The following is a 21542-nucleotide window of genomic DNA, read 5'->3' on the forward strand; positions in this document are numbered from 1 at the left end:
CGTGCTCCTGCAGACGTGTTCAAACAAAGACAGTCTTATTGAACATCCATACAGTCTGATATGACATGAATGTTTCATGCATGTTGAGGAGGGAGTTGAATATTTTAACATGTTTAACCTGCTGGCCCCGACAGACGCAGCGTTTCAGACGGTCTGAGGAGAAAAGGAAAGGCAAAGTTTTTGGATGGGTTGTCTTTGAAATTTTTGGAGTTTTCATGGAAATTTAGGAAATTATGTGAATGTTTGCAGTCATTTGCTTTCTTATTTTTGGGTATTTTCATGGAAAATGGGGGATTTATTTCTAATTTGTTTATTTTATTAAGAATTTAGCAGGATAGAGAGGTATCCTTTGAATAAAGAATTTTTATAGAAATTAAAGGGATTTTCTGGGGTATTTGGGGGAATTCGCTGGTATTTTTTAAGTATTTTCAAGGAGAGTTTAAAAATATATTTGGATGTTTTCTAGAGTTTTATTGGAAGTTTTGGGAATGATTAGCGCTGAAATTTATTGGCCTTCTAATGAGAAATCAGGAAACTGTTTAAATGTTTGTGGTAACTTGCTTTGTTATTTTTAGGTGTTTCTGTGGAAAATTGGAGATTTATTTGTATTTTTTTATTTTATTGAGAATTGAGTGGGGTAGAGGGGTATCCTTTGAATTAAGAATTTTAATAGAAATTAAAGGGATTTTTTGGCATATTTTGGGGAATTTGCTGGTATTTCTAATGTATTTTCAGGGAAATTTTGGGGATATGTTTGTATGTTTTTGAGAGTTTTATTGGAAGTTTATAAACCAGGACTTATAAATCTGTTGTTTTTAATTTCTCTTACATTCATTTAATCCTTCATTTGAGGTGTTTGGTCTTTGTGATGAAGACTTTTCTTCTTCATCCCTGCCTTTATGCTTTTCTATCTTACCTTTTTAAATAAATATCTGTAAAGACTTAAAGCCTCATAAATGCCGCCGTGCTCCTGCAGACGTGTTCAAACAAAGACAGTCTTATTGAACATCCATACAGTCTGATATGACATGAATGTTTCATTTTAAGTATTTTCAAGGAGAGTTTAAAAATATATTTGGATGTTTTCTAGAGTTTTATTGGAAGTTTTGGGAATGATTAGCGCTGAAATTTATTGGCCTTCTAATGAGAAATCAGGAAACTGTTTAAATGTTTGTGGTAACTTGCTTTGTCATTTTTAGGTGTTTTTATGGAAAATGGGAGATTTATTTGTATTTTTTAGATTTTATTGAGAATTGAGTGGGGTAGAGGTGTATCCTTTGAATTAAGAATTTTATTAAGAACTAAAGGGAGTTTGCTTAGGTGTTTGGGGGAATGTCCTTTAAGATTTTTAGGCATTTTCATGGAGATTTTGGAAATTTCATTGTTTTTTTATTTGAATTGGAATTTGGGGGGCTGCGGGAGTTATCCTTTGAATTAAGAATAAAAAATATATTAAAGGGAATTAATTTGGATTTTGGGGAATTGGAATGTACTAGAAATGTTGAGGTATTTTCATAGAAATGTGTTAAACCGATCCCCATCCAAAAACTTTCCAGGTCAGGAAAAATCAGAAATTGTGGGATGACTTGGTAAACGCCGACAGTTCACAGGACATTCTCTTAGACTGGTCGTTAACTGTGAAGTATGAAGCTGATCCTTTCTCTGTTTGTGACTGGAAGCACTGGTCAATGTCTGACCGAGTTTCAGCCTGAACAAGCCTTTCCTGTTGCTTCATCCAAGGAGCCATGGCTGCCGATCACAGCTGACCAGCTGGATGAACCTCTGTCATGTTTGATTCTTTGGAGGTAAGTCTGCACATGCTCAGAGAGAGGGAATCAGATCCCCGAACTTCAGGCCTTTAATTTCCTGTAAAAACTGTCTGACAGCATCTGAAATCATCGTAGCAACAGCAGACATGTCCGTACCAACACCATTTGAGTTTTACTGGAACTAAAGTTTAAACATCTGGTTTTTATTCAGGACCTTCTTCTGGTCTTTATGATGGATGTGTTGTTTTTTAGGATGCATGTTTGAACAGTGTGGATAAATACTCACTATGAGGCCTCAATATCTGACATCCTCGGATGAGATTTGTGCTGAAACTGTTTGTGGTTTTCTGAAATCTAACACTCAGCCTTTCTGATAATCGATGCAGTGACATGATCTGATCCAAAGAAGAGGAATGCAGACATCAGAGATGGAAAAATGCCTTTAAACCCCAAACAGAGGCAGGAAGAGCAATCCTGCTGATGATAGAAGCTGAGCTGTGAGAGCTGACAGCGAGTTAAAGACAGCTGGTTTATTTAGTGGGCCGTCCAACATCCACAGTGGTCGCCCACAGAGGCTGAGCTCAACTACCGTATTATAGCTAATAGAGGTGCAACTGTTGATGGTGAGCTACAAACTTCCACACAGGAAGACGGTTCAAACCTGCATCGCCACCGGAGGCCCCAAAACTGACTGCAGCTTACAATGTATTAGCTGTGATTTATAAACCAGATCATTTGTAAAACAGCTCAGACAGTGTTTCTGCAACTCTGTGGCACTCTGCCTGTTCTCAGTTGTCCTGATGTATAATTGATGTGAGCTAACTGAGGAGAGGGAGAGAGAGAGAGAGATGACCTCTATGTGACCTCCAGGAGGACCATGTCATTTAAAAAAACAGGAGGGTACCAGGAGGGAACCTCCATGTTTGGAAAATAAAATCAGTACTAAAGTACTAAAGTTATGTATAACTAGGGGCGTGGCTTATATGACAACAAGGCAGCATGTATGCAAAACGCAAGGAGGGAATGTTTTATAAACTTTTAAGGTGTAACATCATCTTCACAGCAAAGATTGAATGTTTTATAAGCTTCAAGGAATGACATCATCTTCAAAGGCAAGAACGTAATGTTTTAAAATGTTAAAGGATGACATCATCTTAAAAGACAATGGAATTAATTATAGATTTTCAAAGATGACATCATACAAGTCAAGTAGGGAATGTTTTATAAGCTTCAAGGAATGACATCATCTTCAAAGTCAAGAACGGAATGTTTTCTAATGTTAAAGGATGACATCATCTTAAAAGACAATGAAATTAATTACAGACTTTAAAAGAAGACATCATACAAGTCAAGTAGGGAATGTTTTATAAGAGTTAAAGGATGACATCATCTTCAGAGGTATAGTACGGAATGTTTTCTAATGTTGAAGGATGACATCATCTTAAAAGATGATGGAAATAATTATAGTCTTTAAAAGATAACATCATACAAGTCAAGTAGGGAATGTTTTATAAGCTTCAAGGAATGACATCATTTTCAAAGGCAAGAACGGAATGTTTTCTAATGTTGAAGGATGACATCATAGACTTTAAAAGATGACATCATACAAGTCAAGTAGGGAATGTTTTATAAGCGTTAAAGGATGACATCATCTTCAAAGGTATAGTACGGAATGTTTAAAAAACTTTAAGGGCATGACCTCATCATTAAAGGAAAAAGTTGAATATTGAATGACCTTGAAAGAATGACATTATCTTCAAAGGTAAGGATGGAAGGTTTAATAAACTTAACGGGATGACATCATCATCAAAGACAAGGACAGAATGATTTATAAAAGGATATAAAGGATGACATTATCTTCAAAGGCAAAGAAGGAATATTTTATAAACATTGAAGGATCAAACAAACTTCAAAGGCAAAAAGGGAATGTTGTATAATCTTCAAAGGATGACATCTTGAAAAGCAAGAATTGACTGTCTTATGAGCTTTGATGACAACATCATCAAAGGCAGGAATTGGAATATTTTCTAGAACTTGAAAGAACAAAATCATCATCAAAGGCAGAGTATGTAATGTTTAATATCTTCAAAGGATGACATCATCTTCAAAGTCAGAGGACTGTTGGTGAAGCTAGTAGGGAAGAGACAAAATCTCGTGCCACGAGATCTTTTGAGATCAAAACGCCACGGAAAAATCAGTCTCGCGAGATCAACCTTGTGCAGACACTTGGAGCAGCAGCTCTCCTTACAGAAGACGATACCAAACTGGAAGTTATAAAAGATCACAAAGATGCCTGGACACTATAAACTGCTGATGAGAGAGCAAATGAGGAAACGGAGCTGATCCAGTATCCAACCTCCCACACCCCCTCGTGCGCTACTTGAGCCGCACATGATCCGCCTATGCATCATCATAACAGCGTGAATTGATAAATTGCTGCAGGTGAAAGCCTGTGCCTTCTCCATGAGGAGAATACAGTGTTTATTTAGTTCGTATATGTGCGCAAACATGCTGGTAGTGCCGCTGTTTGTGACTTTGTAACTTTGAGTCGCTGCTTCGTCATGTCATCCATCAGCTGTTGGCTGTGCGTATCATCAGTCAGAAGCTTAACATGAGTAGTGCAACGGGTCTGCAGACTGCAGCGGTAAACTTAGCAAAACAAACTCTGTATGAGCACCATAGAGTAGCTCCCAAAAGCGAAGTTAGAGCTCCAGTTAAACGCGTCTTGTTTGCTGTCTGACAACAGACAGAGCAGGGAGACACACTCGCTCACAAACGCACACACATTAACACTTACGCTCATCCGTGCGTCGTGTCCAACACTGTCAAAGCTCATATGAGAAAAAAAGACCACAAAACGATAAGATAATCTATTTCTTTAAATTACAGCAAACGTGTTATTGACAGAAATATTTCTTTTTAGTGTTTAAAATATGGATGTCCTTAAAGAGGACGAGAAATTGCTTGATTTTACTGATGCAGCTCTTTATGTTTCAGTCTGTTGTAAACAGTGCTTAAAGTACTTTAAAATCATCATTTTTTATTATATGTAATTAAGTATAATAATATTATCCTGTTTTTAATATTATTAAAAATAGTTATTGTAATTGTAGCGATGAGAGCATAGTGTAGTAAATTAAAGATTTTGTAGACTGTTAAAATGAAAGGTTTGATTTGAAGAGCATTAAAATGTACAGTTTTAGTCAAAGTTAGACAAAACATACTCTTTGGAAGCATTAATAGCCTAATCAGTACTTAATTCAAACATTTCTTAATAGACCTGAATGCGTTGTAATTATCACCTTTAGTTGTATAAAGGACATATTATCCACTCATGAATTTTTTTTCCAAAATTGAAAAAAAGTGTAAAGTCTCGTCTCGTCTCATGTCTCCTGGGCCAAAATCTCATCTCGTCTCATCTCGTGAGTGTCTCGTCACACCCCTAGAAGCTAGGGATGTTGAGGACTTTTCTGGATCTCAACGTGTCTTTTGTGATGAATTGGTCCAATACAAAGATTGACTGATTGCTAATTAATAACTGATTGATTACAAATACATATTGTGAAAGGTGAAAGTCTTCAAAACCAAAAACTCACCTTTATCACTGTTGTACTTTTTTATCTAAACCAATTTATAATAAGAAGTTTAACTGGAAAATTTAAATTTTTGCTGAAAATAAATATTGGCCTCGACTGTTGGTTATTGGTTTTGAGAGTTACTAATATTAAGCATCGCTATTGGTCCCAAATAAACATTATCAGTGGACCTCAGTGGATCTAAAGGTAGTCTGAGACAGTGGTTCCACTATGGCAGTAGCCCTGATGCCCTCATACCAGTATGGCTTACATCAATCAGACTTCGTCTGATATTATCTGGTCTGTGGCTGATTAATATAACAGATACACTATCACTGGTTCCCAACCTTGGGTCCTGGATCCCCTAGAGGAGGCCCTGAAGATCTGCTCTGCAGCTGCTAATGCTAGATTTGTACACATTACCTCAAATCATGTTAAAAAACTTATCATATTTCTGGTCTGTCCTTTCTGAGTCTCTTTGTGTTTTCACATCTGTCAGGGAACATTCAATGGCTTGTTAGTTTGTTTTGGTGGTCAGAGTGGCCTTGTTATTGGTATTAAGGTATTTTGGTAAGGTGTATTCAGTTTTGTTAGCTGGGCTTTTGTAAAAGGGGGCCATTGTGAGTGTTAATGGTTGTCTATCTGCTGACTATTTGGTTTGACATTTGCCACTTTAACTGTGTCATATCTCATTATGGGAACTATCTGAAGTATTCTGGGTCTGGTGGTGAGAGTTTGGTTTAGGCACTGACCAATAACGTTCAATGCTCTCCATAGAAAAAATAACAAGATATTCAAAGATAGGTTTAAGCACTCATATCCTCATGATCTTTGGATTAGCATTGTTTTATTTTGGTTCATCAGCCCCTCTTCATTTTCTCCAGAGGATTCCTGGGTGTCTAGGTGAGGCTGGTAGACAGCTCTGTGTTGAACACATGTTTAATCACAGGTAGGTCGGTTTAATAATAATAATAATAATAATAATAATAATATTATGAATTTATATAGCGCCTTTCAAGAAACCCAAGGATGCTTTAAAGGAACACATAGACATGGACAAACTATGTGAGGGGTAGGATGAGTGTAAGGGGTGGTTTAGTGAAGACTGTAGGCTGTGGTGAACAGGTGGTGCTTGAGACGGTTTAAGGAGTGGGCCGCTTAGTTCAGAAGACCAGACCAGACGAGAGCAGACCACACCAATGAGACCAGACAAGACCAGATCAAACCAACGAGACAAACTGAGACCAGACAAGACCAGACCAGTCGAGAGCAAACCACGCCAACGAGACAAAGTCAGACTAGACCAGACCAGACCAGAGCAGACCATACCAACGAGACAAAATGAGACCACACCAATGACACAAGACCAGATTAGAGCAGACCACAACAAGACAAACTGAGACCAGACAAGACCAGACCAGACGAGAGCAGACCACACCAAGACAAAATGAGACCAGGCCAAACCAGACCAGAAGAGAGCAGACCACATCAACAAGACAAAATGAGACCAGACAAGACCAGATCAGACCAACGAGACAAACTGAGACCAGACAAGACCAGACCAGACCTGACTAGCGAGACAAAATGAGACCAGAGAAGACCAGACCAGATGAGAGCAGACCACAACGAGACAAAATGAGACCAGACAAGACCAGACCAGCCTGACCACAAGACAAGACTAGCATGACCTGACAAGCCTAATGAAACAAAACTAGACCAGACCAGTAGCCAGTAGCCCTACTGGTAGCCCAGACCAATGAGAAAATGAGATTAGACCCAACCCGACCAGATAAGACCAGACCTGACTAGAGAGACAAAATAAGACCAGACAAGATCAGAGAAGACCAACAGGACACGATGACACGAGACAAGGTCGGACCAGACCAATGAGACCATGCCAGATCAATGACACAGGATGATACAAGACCAGATTAAACCAAAACAACAAGACAATACAGAAGGTCCAGAAGAAAGGACCAGACCAGACCAATGAGACAAGATGAGACATGACATGACAAGATAAGACCAGACCAGATTGAGACCAGACCAGGTCAGACCAGACCAGACAAGATCAGATCAGATTTGACCAGACCAATGAGAAGAGATGAGACGAGGATGGACAGACAAGACCAGAGAAGATCAGACCAGACCAATAAGACCAGCCATAAGGAGAGCCAGGAGGAGAACCAGCCATCTCTGGGTGTTGAATCTTTATAAAGTCTCCCTTCTCCTCATGACTGTTTACCTGCACACCTGTGATTAACCAATCAGCATACACGGAGGTGTAATGATCAGAGTCTAACTCCTGAGGAAGAGGAGCCTTCATGGATCAGTTTGATGGTCTGACTATCAGCAGATGATGACTTCATGTTGACTGACTTCATCTGAAACAATCCCTGCTGTCATCAGAACAATAGATCCTCTATGACTAACAGAGGGCTCACTTCTGAAGACACAGCTTCACTTCAGCGCTCAGAGGACTCAGCATGTTTGATAGCAAGGCTCCTGATCAGGAATGGAAACCTGGGTCTGTAAAAACCTCCTTCTGTACTTCTGAAACGCAGGAATCACTGAGCTTAAGCTTTCGCTGCTATACTGGCTCTTCTGGGCTCTTTATCTTATCTCTGGTACAAAAACACACATCAGTTCCTGTGAGGAGTGGACAGACGCTCAGAGCTCATCAGCACTGAGCATCAACTCAAACCAAGACGTGGCCTCCCTACCTCTTCAAGTACACAGAGTCTAGGGCTGACAGCCTCAAGTCGATCGGTCGATTAGTTGGTTGATGACCTCATGTTCGACAAAAATCCAATTGGTCGAACAATCAGACGTGCTACTTTGATTGGAAGAATCCATTTTTTGCAGGGGTGAGAAGGGAGACATCATGTGTTTCTATTTTTTCAGTTATCTAGCATTACAAAATATAATTTACAAAAAAAATAATAATTATGAATATAACTATTCAAATATAATTTACTCGTGCCTTTAAGGGTAATTAATTACAGGTTAAATACCCAGAAAGTCAAAATAACGTCACTAGGACCCTCCCACCTTAGAGGAGAGCAAAGCCAGTGAAGCACGTTTATACTTCGTTTCCTGTTAATTGACAACATGTTGAAAAAGTCAGAGGTGTGGCAAAATTTTGTTAAAAAGGATGATTTTGGTCCGTCCCACGACCAATCGATTAATTGACGATCTGGTGCGGTTTTAGTCGACCAAGTTTTTCTTTGGTTGACTACAGCCCTAACAGAGCCATCATGATGGAGTCTAAACGCCAAAGATACGGCACAGTTCACTCCAATTTATGTCTCTCCAGATTGGACTGCGTTTAAGGTCCGCTCAGTCAAATGACTTTAAAGAAAATGTAAATTAAAAGTCATGATGCGTTCAAATGTAGCATCAAGAGAAGAAAAGTTTTTGATGGATTTTGAACGCCCACCAGTCCAGCACAAACATTTCAGTCTAGTTTTAGTCTCCTTGATGTAAACTAACTAAACCAAAGTTCTATTTTTAGCCCATCTTAAGCTGGGTTTCCATTACAGTTTTTCGCAAAATAAAAGTGATATTCCTTAAATTTCGATTAAGTACAATTGCACTTTGAATACGTTTCCACTGAAGGGAGTTTTGGGCATAGGCCTTGCAATTCTCGTAAAATCTCATCTTGCATGAATCCGCTGCAGGGAAGCTTGACGCTCAAAACCTGTTGCGTGTTTGTAAAGTTTTGGTTACATCTACGGCGGTTGCTTTGATAATTTTGAACAAAAGATGAAGGCAACGGATGATAGTTCAGAGGTAAAGTCCCTATGTATGGCAAAAGCCACGCATAAGGGTAGAAGTATGATGTTAAGAAAAGTCTCGTCTCTTCTTCTGTTTACGCGTATCGCGCCATGTTGTCTCGGAGTGAATGATCACGTGACACTGTACGTCACGTCCCGTGACTTGTAAATGCGGAAAAGGTGTTTCCATTGCACTTTAGTGATACATTTCTATATCGAAACGCCTGAAAAACCTCTTTTTAGCGATATTTTAGAGTTTTTTCAAATTTCTGGTGTTTCCATTACCGATTTTTATTGCCCTATTTCGATTTTGCGCATTTCCAAGTGTCATGGAAACCCAGCTACAGTCTAGTCTTCATCATGGAGAAAAAAGTAGTTTGTGAACTTTTTTAATCGAAGTTTTAGAAGATGAAATTAAAAAGTCTTCTTCTGTGTTTGAGGATGTCAGTGACCTGGTTCTGGTCAGCTGGAATGTCCTCGCTAGATAACAGCATGATCACAGGATGTGGGGGAGATGAGTCTGTTCTTATGTGTTCATTTGGTGTCAGAAAGACTGAATCTAAACTTCTTCTGCATCAAACATTAATCAGCATCTGAGAACAAAAAAATGTGATTGAAGGAAAAAAGTTCACATCTAAAGTAAAATTTAAACTTGCAAAAAATCTTTTTTGAACATCTGTCTTTCTGTTTCCCATTCCTGTTTTTTTTTTATGTTTTGACCTTTTTAACTCCTAACTTTAAATTTTCTCTCATTTGTTACCTTAAAAACACAGTTTTTAATTTTATTTCATATTTTGACATTCGAAACTCGTGATTCCGATGTTTACCTCAGATTTTGACTGTTAAAAATCATGATTTTGAATTTTATCTCAGTTTTTTGCTTTTAAATTAATGGTAACAGTGTTCTATCTCATATTTTGCCTTTTAAAAACATTATTTTGACTTTAAATGTCATGTTTTTACCTTTTACACTTATAAGTTTGACTTTTTATCTCAGATTTTTACCTTTTAGATTCATAATTCTAAATTTAAATTCCTATTCAGACCTTTTAAAGTCATGATTTTGACTTTTTTTTTTTTTTTCCTTTTTCAACTCCTAACTTTAACTTATTTTGACTTTAAGTGTCATGTTTTTACCTTTTAAACTTAAAAGTTTGACTTTTATCTCAGATTCTGAGTTTTTAACTTATGTTCACCTTTTAATCACAAAACCATTTATCATCAGTACCAAGTTTTTTAGCCCCATAATTGATTTCTGGTGAAAATAAGGTTGGCATTTTATGGTTGAATGTTGACCCTGTTAGGCCCTCAGGTTAGACCAAAGTTCAGTTTGACACCCCTGGTCTCCAGTATCTCCATCCTTCTGTGTCACCAAGCAGACACTATCATGACACTACATTACTCCAACACCACACTGTCCATCTGGAGTCACCCGCTCTCCTGAGACCCCGACTCAGACACCGTGACCTCAGAGTCTGACAGAGGCGCCGACAGAGTCCCGGTGGAGGAGCAGACGGAGATGATGTGACTGTCAGAGTGAAGACGAGGGGCTTCAGGAGAGACAGGGAGGGGGGGGGAGAGAGGAAGGAAGGACTGATAAATGAGACCAGGATTTTCCTCTAAAGACGTTGAACTAGCTCTAGTCTCCTGGAGGTCCTGGGTTCATGTGATCACTCTGTCACCCTCTGCCTACGTTCAGACAGACTTTATTCTCTTTAACTGCACAACTGGACTTAAAAACACCAGAAGATAACACACAGAGTCCAAAAAAGACACGAGAGGGGAACAATCCATCACTCCCAGTCAGACTTCTCCGGTTTCGCTCATCGCTGCAGAGTTTAGTTTCACTGCTACAAAGTGGACCATTTCCAGCAACACTACTTCTACCTCACTGTCAGACTCATTTACAGATAAATGTGATTTAACCTGAGCAGCAGGGAGCCCAGGTCCATACAGGTACATCTCAAAAAATTAGAATATCGTGAAAAAGTTCAATATTTTTTGTCACTCATTTCAGAAAGGTAAACCCATATATTAAATAGACTCATTACACAGAGAGTGAAATATTTCAAGCCTTTATTTCTTGAAATGTTGATTGTTCATTTTGTCTGGCCCATTTTTTGAGTTTTGAGTTTTGTGTAAACTTATGTCAATTTTGGCTTTTTTCTTCAGATTTTTTGTGTTGTTCCAAAGCACAAAAAGGAAATAAACACATGTATACCAAAACATTTGTAATTGCAACAATTTCTGGGAGAAATGGTGTATTTTCTGGAAAAATTCCAGGGGTGCCAATACTTTTGTCCATGACTGTAATTTTCTGAGACACTGAATTTTGGGTTTTCTTATCTGTAAGCCATAATCATCAACATTTCAAGAAATAAAGGCCTGAAATATTTCACTCTATGTGTAATGAGTCTGTATAATCTATGGGTTTTACTTTCAGAAAAAAATGGCAAAAAATATTGAACTTTTTCAAGATATTCTAATATTTTGAGATGTACGTGTAAGAAGGGCATCGCAGACAAAGTCAAACACAATGCTTTCAGTCTCCCTGTCATTAAAAAAGCTAAAGGTCATCCAGGCTTTAATGTGAGTCACACAGTCCAGCAGACGTTTCATTCACTTCTATTAAAGACAGGTAAAGCTGTGTGTCGTCTGCATAGAGGTGTTTTTGGAATCAAACCCTGAGGAAGGAAAGGAAAAAAGGATAGGATCTAGAATAGACCCTTGGGGGACTCCACATGAAAGGTCAAGTCTGACCTGGGAACATCTATAGATCTGAACCAGTTTAGGGTTGTACCTCTGAAAGCAGCCAGGTCTATGTCACAAACATAAAAATCCAAATCCTGCAAAGTGAACTAATCAGGGAGAAATGTCAGACTAACTCAAACCCAGCTGACAGGGTCAGACCATGTGCCAAACGCCAGAATCACCAGATTCTTCATATTTTAATAAATCCCTGCATGCATTCTTGGTTATTGTGCTCACCAGCTTTAACACCACAGTGAACTCTGACCAATCAGCTCATCCTTGTGGCTGAGTGGATATTTGAGAAAAGTCTAAAAAGAATTCAAACCCCTTTTTGACAAACTGCATTTAAACTTCAGTCATCAAGGATGCAGCTGTCCTGCAGCAGCATGATGCATCCATCACGATACTGAATCAAATCAAATTGCTGACAGAGTCGTCATGATCAACTAAATCAAGTCATAAGATGCCCAGTCCCAGTCTCATTCTGGTTTTATGACCAGTTCCTCTAAAGAAGAGAAAATAGCCCTGAACAGAGAGAGGCTCTGTAGCTAAAGTCCAACAGATGTGACTCATTATCACCTGATATGTTAGGGATGATTTCCTCTAAAAGCCTGATGTTAGTCTTTCACTCTGTCCTGGTAGCTCATCTGAGCATCTTTACCCAGAGTTCTCTATGACAGCAGGGTTACAGGTGTCTACCTGTGCAGCTGTAGCTCTCCTCACATCAATGGTTTGATATTTATCTGCTGCAGAGCGTCCATTAACTGTCTGCTGAGCATCGTCCTGCTCTGCTTCACTGAGCTTTCATTTAGATGCTATCTACAGGTTCAACACCTCCAGACAGCAGGGGCCCTCCGCCTATACACCTCAGACAGTCGCCATGGTTTACGTTATGCAGTTCTCTACAGAGTTATACTCTCAGCGCACCTCGTTTTTTTCCAGATGCATGTGAGAAAAATCCATCTGGTGTGTCAGGATGAGAAAAACCTCCGTTTTTAAAAATGCCCCCCTCTGTGTGGACAAGGCCTTCCTTTTAACTGAAACATCAGGATGGTGACAGAACACATTCCAGGCTGCCAGCCGTGCCATGAGACTGATGGAGCATTTTAACTGGATTTAGTCTGTTTAAGTGGACATAACTGGTCAAAAACCATCAGCAGCTCATCTGACAGAGAAATATGTTGGCAATGTTTGGACAAGTAGAGACAAAGGAATCCCACATTAGTCTGAACAGCACAAATAACATTGCTAACGTAGTAGCAGGATTGAGGCAGTGCTCTCTCTCTCTCTCTGCAGCTTTTCGTTAAAAATATGACTGTATTTTTAAAATTTCAGCATCTAAACGTTCTGATGCTAATTATCATAAAAAAACATCGACTTAATCATTTCAAAACACATGCAATCAAAAATGACAAAGTATCAAAGATATTAACAACTTTAGTGTTAAGAAAAAGGAAAAATTAAGCAAACATGATGTTCAAGAAAGCTGAAAAATGTCTGATGAATGTCTGCTGGAGTCTGAGGAGATGAATTATGATATAAAACCACAGAGAGAAGTTCATTCTTTCCAGTGTTTCTGTAGTTTTGGGGAGCAGCAATCTAAAAGAGACGTCACACGAATGATAAAAGTGAAAATGTGAGGAATCTGACCGTCACTTGGAGTTTCACTCATTGAGCGATTTCTGATGTTGGAACAGAGACCAATCTGTCCCGTTAGCTTCCTATCATCACATCTGTCAGACCGTCTGCAGCGGTGGGGCGGGTCAGCAGTAACCTCGGGGTGCCACAGCTCGTATCAGTGTTAGATATCAGTGCCCTCTGCTCTGTGGGTCATTAAAGAACAAAGAGCTGCAGACTCAGAGAGAGAAAGCCTCTACTGTTGGGCTGAGTGGTGATGGAGCACAGATGGAGTCTGATGTGTTCCTCCTCCATCCGTCCATCGATCGCTGCCTTCAGGAAGAGCACTCAGAGCGAGGAAAGGAAGGAACCCAAGAGTCAGAGTTTTGGATACTCATCAACAGGATGGGTTTTAAATGACACAGATGATCAGAGCTTTAAAAAGTACCAGAGCTTTATAAACCTGCAGATCTTGGGTCCTACTTTAAAACAAAGAGAGCACAGTCTACAGTCCACAAATACACAGAGACAGGCTTTCCCTCAGTCCTCTCCAGCTTCAAACTTTTCAAACAATGTATCTGTGCAACTCATAAAGTGAGCATGAGTTTACTGCCCAATAGGATCTCTATTTCCTTGTGCTATGGGGTCAAATAGGGGTGTACAAAATTAGATTTTTGTTGATATCCAATATGCCTATTTTCACAGATTCACTGGCTGATACTGATATCATAAAGGGCTGGGCATTTCTTCGCAAATTATATTTAATCACAATATGGCCTGCTGCAATTTACAAATCGCTTAAGTTGCAATATTTCTTTAACTTGAAATGTGACAAAATATCAGTTTAATAAAACATTTTTTGCAGAGATTTTATGCACATTATGCAAACATTTAAGTGTAATTTTTTCTATAATTGTTACAGAAATCCTCCTGTACATGTTTTATGAGTGTTTTTCTTAATCAAAATGAGGGACATAAAACGATAACGCCCTTAAACAAAGGAAATGACATCACATTAGCAATACGAGCCAAAATAGTTAGCTCATTCTAAATAAAACTGATGAAGACTAGCATTACTTCACGAAAGTCATACCTCCACTGGTAGCCAGCCTCACCTCCTCCACCCCAGCCACCTCCTTTATAGTTTGAAGCTTGTTGCACCCTCATATTCAGATTCATGCTGCTATGTGTTATTGCTTCTGAAATTATTTCATCGTTTTCAATCACATGGTCTTATTTATTACTTGAATTTGTCCAAAAATATTTAAGATTGACCTAAGATTAATCGCATACTAAATCACAATTCGATTATTTTTGCAAATGGTTCAGCCCTATAATAAAGTAGTTTAGACTAAAAACTTTGGGCCTGAAAAGACATTTGAAATTGTAAGACTAACAAAGAAAATAATTCAGCTTATGGGGGTCTGCTGGTCCTGCCTAAAATCCCACAAACTTATTCATACAACTGGTATTCACAGCCAGTATTAAAATATTGACTGGACTGTCTGCCAATACCTTGATGATAATGTTGTGCATCCTTTCTAATAGGTATGGATTCCAGTAAGAAAAAGGCTAAAGCCTATACCCGTCTAAAGAAGTGATTCTGGACTAAATCAATCAACCATTCTTTATGTTAAATGCCACAAATGATAATGGTTATTAAGGAGAATGTTAAACGTAAAAAGAAAGTCTAGACCAGTGGTTCCCAACCTTTTCCAACTCAGGGCCCACTTTTAAGTTCCAAAAGTTTTCACGGCCCACCTCCGACCCCATATCCTGATACACAATATATATCGCAATATTTTGAAATGGCCTCTCAGCAGCTGTATTAAATTCAACCCCAAATGGCACTAGTTTGGTGATAAAAATACACTGTTCTATTGGATTTTTAATAAAATTATATGCAGAAAGTAAATATCAACATAAAGTCAAATTTAGCTGTTTTATTTTGAAAAGTACTTCATTCAATCTTTCACTAATAAATCAAAAATACATAAATCATGAAATACTCTGTCTTTTACAGTGTATGGAAAGTCCTGAAATGTCTTCTGTGTTATGTTTACCATTGATGATTATAAAATGATTATTTTCCTCATTAAGGGTGAAGCAAAACTCACCAATTATGCATGAAGACCTAAACCCTGCAGTCTAGTCCTCCATTCAGGCCCAGCTGTGATTATATTAGTCCGCTATCTGTGCTGATGAACGCTGGAGCAGTTTCTGACAAGTTCATGAGCTGAGAGCATCTTTAGACCTTATTCATGAAACTCTCCTGTGTGATCATGGGGGAAAAGCTCATCTGGAGGCAGGAACTGTAAGGCTGAGATAAGTCTCCGTTGTTGTGGAGAAGGGGATCACATTTTTCCGCTGCTGGACGTCTTCTCTCTGACATGTACGACTCTGGCAGGGAGTTTTCAGCAAAATGTTTGCACCCAGGCAAATCTCGCATTCTGGTTAAGTGTCTTTATGAGATTTTTAAAATCCTGGCTTTTCAACAACACTGGGCTCATGTCTTTAGTGACGTGTTGTGTTACTCCCGCCGTTATCTCTGAGTCATCTTGTGGCGTATTTGAACGAATACCGCGTGAGTTCGACCTCTTCCTTATCTGCTCAACGCTGCAGATCCAGTGCTGTTTCTTGCTGTCTCCAAAGTCAGCTAACTCCCCACTAACTAGCCATGCTGCTCTGTTTACCTTCCTCTTTCCTTTCTTCTCGCCGCTGATGCGCATGTGCAAAGGATTTTTCTGAATGGGCGCAGGCGCAGGAGAGAGAGTGAGCTCTCTGCTTTGAGAGATGCATTCAGGGACAATGGTAGAAGTGAAACTCTGGTGAGAAATGCACGCTGGCGGCTCATAGCTTCCACATAACTTATACCCAAAAATTTGCGATATAGTCATTTTAACGACACGCTACATTCACAGACCGAGGGTGAACAGGTAGCACCAGAATCTACCTGTGGTGGGCCTAATGAATGTATGGGAAACACTGCCATATAATGCGTTCTCAGAGCACTTTTTTAAATTGAAGATTGAACATAAAGGACTGAACTGAATACAGGAGAAAAATGTTGGAAGCTCCACAGTTGCTAACACAGCATCTGCAACATGTTGAAACACCTTCAGTATTACAGTTTTCAAGAAGCTGTCAACACAATAACCCCTAGATAACAGCAAAAGTTCCTGTCTCTCATTAACTTGTCACATGTCTAATACTTGAAGGAAAAACAAAATAACAAAAAGAATATTTGAACATTTCTAATATCCTTTTAAATTTAACTGAGTTTCAGTAATAAAACACTATTTTGTATATTTTTATTTTTATATAATTACCCCCCCCCGACCCAAAAAAAAAAATCATACTATTTTGGAAATGATTTGGCGGCCCACTTGCAATACCTCTGTGGCCCACCAGGGGGCCGCGGCCCACAGGTTGGAAATCGCTGGTCTAGACGGTGACTAGACGCCTAAATGAATGAACCAACAGACTGGTGAGGCACCAAATCCACCAGCTTTCCAAAAAGTTACCCACTAAAGCATTCTATTTGGCAAAGGGAAGGAAAAGGCACAAAACTCCCAAGCTTATAAAACATTCCATCCTCTACCTTTAAAGATAATGTTGTCAAACATAAACATTGCATCCTTAGCCTTTAAAGATGATGTCATCAAAGCTTATAAAACATTCTATCCTAAGCCTTTAAAGATGATGTCATCAAAGCTTCTAAAACATTCTATCCTCTACCTTTAAAGATGTCATCAAAGCTTCTAAAACATTCTATCCTAAGCCTTTAAAGATGATGTCATCAAAGCTTATAAAACATTCTATCCTCTACCTTTAAAGATGTCAACAAAGCTTCTAAAACATTCTATCCTAAGCCTTTAAAGATGTCATCAAAGCTTATAAAACATTCTATCCTCTACCTTTAAAGATGTCATCAAAGCTTCTAAAACATTCCATCCTTAGCCTTTAAAGATGATGTCATAAAAGCTTAAAAAACATTCCATCCTGAGCCTTTAAAGATGATGTCATAAAAGTTTATAAAACATTCTATCCTTAGCCTTTAAAGATGATGTCATAAAAGTTTATAAAACATTCCATCCTTAGCCTTTAAAGATGATGTCATAAAAGCTTAAAAAACATTCCATCCTTAGCCTTTAAAGATGATGTCATAAAAGTTTATAAAATATTCCATCCTTAGCCTTTCAAGATGATGTCATCAAAGCTTATAAAACGTTCCATCCTTAGCCTTTAAAGATAATGTCATAAAAGTTTATAAAACATTCCATCCTTAGCCTTTCAAGATGATGTCATCAAAGCTTATAAAACATTCCATCCTTAGCCTTTTAAAAATGATGTCATCAAAGCTTATAAAACATTCCATCCTAAGCCTTTAAAGATGATGTCATCAAAGCTTATAAAACTTTCCATCCTAAGCCTTTAAAGATGATGTCATAAAAGCTTTCAAAACATTCCATCCTCTGTCCAAAGATGGTGTCATCATATCATATAAAACATGTATTCCTAAATCTTTAAAGATTTAATCATGAAAGCATAAAAAACGTACCATCCTCTGCCTTTAAAGATGATGTCATTGAATCTTGTACATCATTTTATCTTTGTCTTTATAGATGATGTAATCAAAGCTGAGAAAACATTCCATCCTCTGCCTTTGAAGATATCTTCAGAGCATATAAAACATTCAATCCTGACCTTTAGAGATGATTTTTTAAAAGCGCATAAAAACGTTCCATCCTTTGCATTTGAAAATGATGTCTTCAAAGCTTATAGGAATTCTGGAATTCATAGGCAATTTGCCTTTTAGGAAAACTGCTAATAAAACATTCCATCCTTGCCTTAGGAGATGATGTCTTCAGACCTTACAGGAATTCTGCCATTTTAATGCCTGACAATTAGCCTGATGGTTAAACTGCCTATATTCAGAATACCTTACCTACTTTATTCAGAATGACTTTACAGCATATTAGCATCTCATCATCTGGGCTAAAGGTGAAGATGGAGTCATGTTATATCACCCCGAGAGCTTAGCTTTAGTTTGGAATGCATTTTTAGTTTCTCCCACTTATTTAGAATAAGTTCCATTAAGTTTAACCTGGGCACTGTCTCTGGACAGGAAATAATTTTCACTCAAAAATTAGGACAGGAGGCTTATCTTATGTTCAACCCCCAACATTTTTGTAACTGATGTTTAAGAAATTTTTAGTGTTTTGGCCAGATGGTAGGAGGGCGTTCAGTCAGGACAGGTATGAATTAAATTCCCCTTAAAGTTTTGGAAGTCTTGGAAAATTCTCCTTAATATGGTCAGAGATTTCCAAAACATTACAAAATAACCGATTTTCCAAGACATTACCAAAAATGGTGATTATATTCCAAAAATCCCTTTAAAAAATACCCCAAATGACCTCCAATAATCCCCAAACTTTTCAGTAAAATTTTCTGAAAAAGCCTATAGAGATACATAATTTTATTCAACCAAAATTCAATGACAATTTCTGCATAAAATATCAGCCAAATTCCCCCAAATTTCAAAGCAAAATCCACCAAAAAATTCGATTAAAATTCACAAAAATGTACAAATAAATTCCCCCAAAATTCCATGGATAATTACAAAAATTTAAAAACAAATTATCAAAGCATCCTAAGAAATTTCCCTAAATATTCCATGAAAATTCAAGAAAATTTAGAGGAAATACCCTAACCCAAATCAAATTCAGAAAGCTTTAAAAATAAATTCCCCAGATTCCAATAAAAGTACCTTAAAAAGTTCAGAGCACAGATCTTTAAATACATTCAAGAAAATTCCTGAAATTTTAAAGCGAATTCTCTAGACATTCCGAGCAACTTACTTGACTTTTTACTGTAAATTCTGCACAGTTTTCTCCCAGGATGTAGGAAAGCCACAATGTAACTGTCCTCATGCAGGTTCTCAGAAGGTTAAACATTCATGATGACAAAGACAGAGCAGACAGACGGGGATGATCTGATGAACTAACTTTGGCACCGTTTACAGCACAAAAACACTCAAAGTTAGACTCCATTAATGATGATTTTCCCACACAGTCGTGATGACATTAGCCCACCATCATCGCCTCGGCACACGACACCGTGTCTCCGGTGAAGCCGAACAACAAAACATCCAGATTTACCGTCAAGTTTGCTGTAACGGCAGAAAAACGCACGTTGGTTTTGTAACCGTCAGAGCTGCGTCAAAATACAGGACACCGGGAGAGCCCATTCATCCAGCCGAAGCTGCTAAAACACCCAGAAATCCCGCTGCCGTGGTCATTTCCTGCTCTTCGTCATGTGTTAAACCGCGTGGAGGTGACGGTAAAGGTATAGCGGTGTCTGCTAGGAGGTGTCGGTCTGTTTACCTGGATGATGAGGGCCGGACAGCGGCGATGCGGAGCCTCGGAGGATGCGCAGGAGGCGGGGTGATTCCGCTCGGTACCTCGGCGATAGGAGACGGATGCTCCTCCTGGATATCCCCCTCCTCTGGTTGTCCTCCTCTCCTCCTCTTCTCCTCCTCTGAGCTCTTAAATGCTCCGTTAGCCTGAGTCAAGGACGGTCCGCTACTCTCCTCTCCTCCTCTCCGTGGCTCTACTTTCCTCCTCTCCTCTTCCTCATCCCTCCTTCTTTCAAACACCTTCTGCTGTGCTTCACCAGCGTCAAGCCCGCCAAAATCATGGTGAATCACTTCCGCTTGTCGCTTACAAAATAAAAGTCCGCTCAGCTCACTGCTAGCGTCCAGCTAATTTTAGCATATTTTAAACTACATCAGTCTCTGTTTATACGTTTTTTGTCACCCTAATCTTGATTAAATAATTTTTCGCACTCAATATTACAAGCATTAGTAGTTTTGATGCATATTTATCTTTTCTTTATTCTGTGGATTTCTTTTGTTGCTAAGTTTGTTAGCATCCAGCTCACACAGCGGCTAACTGTAGCATTTTATAGCATATATAGCTGTCTTTTTAAGTCCAAATATAAAAGCTAAATATGAATGATATTTAAAATATGAAGAAGAATGTTAATAATTCATCAAGAGAACATAATTAGATGATGTCTTTAACCACATACAGCTTAAATACCTTCTATGTAGTTTTTCGGCTCTTATTACCCATGTTTTTGGTAAAAGACAGTTATATTCAGAAACCACAAAAAGACTGAGTAGGTTTAATTATGAACTATATATAATAACCAGAACAAGCCAAAATAAAGAGAATAATACTGTCTTTTGATATAGATATAGAAAATTAAAATAAAGGAACCTTTCATATAAAGTGATGTGGATGGATAGAGACAAATAACTGACAATTATAACTCTGGAAAAAGATTAGGGCCACTGAAAAAAATCCAAGGTACAAAATTTTTCAGATTCTGGGAAAATAAGTAAAAAATTTTAGATCAAAATCAGAATTCTGACTTAATTTTCTTAAACACAACCTTTTTAAATTTTTAGAAATAATTATAAATTGTGATAAAAGTCACAACTCTGACTTTTTGAAAGAAAAAAAGGAAATCCCAAGTCACATAATAATGTGTGATTTATTTTTTATTATCATTTCCAGGCATACCAAAATGTTGCCAACCTTTTCCTTTGAGAACATGATGTTTGGATGGATTATTTTTTACATTTTTGTGAGTTTCAGCTCTTGTCGACCTATTTTTAAAATTCTATCACTCTTTATAATCCCCAAGATTACAGTCTATCATTTAATAATTCATAACATGGGAACATAACTCACAAAACATTTAAACAAAGCCTGAATTCATGTTTTAGACAGTTTCCTTCTTTTCCTTACAGCACTAAATACTTCTAACAGTTCAGTGTAGACGTTGTCTCTCTTTAAGTGATCAGGCGTCAAACCGACTTTTATTTTGAAGCTTGAACACTGTGCTGCGGTGTTTCCTGTTCCCTCTGCAGACAGCTTGATGCAGCATCTGTTGTGAGGAGGAGCGGAGGAGCTCTGCACCTCCTTTTGTTGTTCTGCAGCCTGGAAGTGAAGCTCGGAGGCGGCAGGTGCTGCTCACCGCCCCCT

At 38.3% G+C, this 21542-nt stretch overlaps 1 protein-coding gene across 1 annotated transcript in view; it reads right to left on the bottom strand.

The window, feature by feature from the left end:
* The window catches only part of cntn2 (contactin 2), a 56492-nt gene extending 36358 nt beyond the window's left edge, over positions 1-20134 (bottom strand). Inside the window, exon 1 of the mRNA XM_041782973.1 lies at positions 19875-20134. The gene's annotated coding sequence lies outside the window, so the exon portion shown is untranslated. The remainder of the gene's footprint in view (positions 1-19874) is intronic.
* Between the last annotated feature and the right edge of the window lie 1408 nt (positions 20135-21542).

The sequence above is a fragment of the Cheilinus undulatus genome, linkage group 3 (genome assembly GCF_018320785.1).
Source record: "Cheilinus undulatus linkage group 3, ASM1832078v1, whole genome shotgun sequence".
NCBI lineage: Eukaryota > Metazoa > Chordata > Actinopteri > Labriformes > Labridae > Cheilinus > Cheilinus undulatus.